The following is a 2,130-nucleotide window of genomic DNA, read 5'->3' on the forward strand; positions in this document are numbered from 1 at the left end:
TGTGTGTGTATATATATATATGTGTGTATGTATGTATATCTGTATAGTTATAATCACCTCAGTGACAAAATTATTAGCTTTTAGCAATCATTTGGTGAGACATCTTTATGCACTAATGGGACTATGTGCATATGTTAGTATGGAACTGAGTAAATGGCTTCTTTGTACTGTCTACGAGTATCACCAGTACACATGTTTAGATTTAATGACTCCACTGTGAGCTGAGGTCCTGATAACTGTCTCTGTGGTCAATGCACTGAGCTGCAGAAACACTCGAGGCAAAGGAGAGCAGAGCTGAATGCAGTGCTCTAAGAGCTTTGGGAAGTTAATTATGCCCTTGCCATGGAGTGCTGCAGCAGTGGTCCTAGCAGAACTGTATGTTAATCAATACTGCCTTCCTGCTTCCCTCATGACAGAATGTGTCACAGGCACTAAATTAGCGCTGGGAGGCTGTTTGATCAATAGCTATAGACTGTGTGACCCAAGGGGAAGTAAATTAATGGCTATCCATAGCAAAGGGGAAGTGTTTGCAAGCCTGAATGGGCAATGGAGGCAAAGATGGGCCACTGTCTAACTCATGTTTGGAGGTGTTAAGACATTTATATGTGCCAGGAAATGAGGTGAACCAGCAACTGATACACCTGCTTGAGGTGTTTCAGATCTTATCTTGCCTTTCTTGAGTAGCGCTAGCTTGTGTGGTGCTCCAGGAAAACCACTGGCTCAAAATATAACAGCCTGAGAAGAAACTTGAAATGTTAGCAATTTCACTTCCTCGTAAACAAGTTTTCTGTTACTTCAACATCTAACTTTGAATTTGAACTTGCAGACTACTAATAGAAAGTAAGAGGATCACATCTGGTTTAATTTTAATGAGGGTGCATGTCTCTGTGTGGGTCTGTATGTGTGCGAGAGAGGGTGAGACAGAAAATGATTAAGTAAAAGAAGTGGAGATCAAAGTTGATTATATGCCTGCTGCTACTGGTCACAGGAGTGGTGCTGAGAATAACACAAAGTAGTACATCAAAGAAGGGGACTTTTTCCTCATTATCCACTCAACTGACATACATGTGTCATGATGATACAGCTACAACTACTTAGTTTCTTAATCAAAGGAAGCCACAGGAGTATCTATGCATATGGTCTACTGTCTCAGAGGTTACATATATACTTGTGAGGAGGGTGTCACCCACACATATCTAAGGATATATTGAGCAATCTTGTGAATAAAATAGGCGATGTAGCAATACAACTATGTACACACAAACCCAAGTCTGATTTTAACAGTAATGTCATAAAGGCCTGAAGTGCTGTTTTATTTCACGCCTCTGCATGCATGCATACATTCTTAACTAGTTTCTGTGTGGCTGCTGATTTGCATTGAGCACATTTTCATTTTGCAGAAACAAATCTCTAAAGCAAATCTGTTCTTCACTGCATCTGTAATGCTCATTTGCTTGCCGCTGTGGTTTATTTGATGTGCACTGAGCAAAACTTTGGTGGCCGTTGGTAAGACTGCTGCAAACAACATCAGGAACTGCTGGTTGCTTGAATGCTCAGCCTATTCAAACATTTAGCACCACTTCTGTATATAATTAACGCAGACATCATTTGTCCACCATGCGTGGAAAAGCATATTTGTTTATGTAACTTTAACTCTATATAGTGCTCATTAGTGTATCTTGGCTGTGCATGAGTATCCATATGCAGAAAAAAGCTTTTGAAGCTACTGTTGCTTGGCTTTGTGCAGATTTTGGGTGGTTTCTTTCAGGCTTAAAGTCTGTCGCTGAATGCAGCTCACCTCCTGCTGATAACAAGGCCGCAGCCCACAGCATAAGTTGTTGACCTTTGTGAAAAATGTGAACTACTGTTTGGCTCTTTTACAGATTACATTTTCTTTGACATTGTAGCCATACTACTTTACCACGTGAATGAAATTGTGGACATACCACATCTAAACTCTTTGTCAACATTAGAGTTTATTTAGAATTTTCAGATCCACATAATTAACATGATACAAGTACAAGTTACTTGACAGGAATATGGCTAGTAAATTCTGTTATTGATATAGTGGCATGGTCCCTAAATCCATGGCTTAAAGGACCCTAACATACGACATGTGGAGAAGACCCG

This window comes from Haplochromis burtoni, unplaced genomic scaffold (genome assembly GCF_018398535.1).
Source record: "Haplochromis burtoni strain Fernald_Lab_line unplaced genomic scaffold, NCSU_Asbu1 Contig_18, whole genome shotgun sequence".
Lineage (NCBI taxonomy): Eukaryota > Metazoa > Chordata > Actinopteri > Cichliformes > Cichlidae > Haplochromis > Haplochromis burtoni.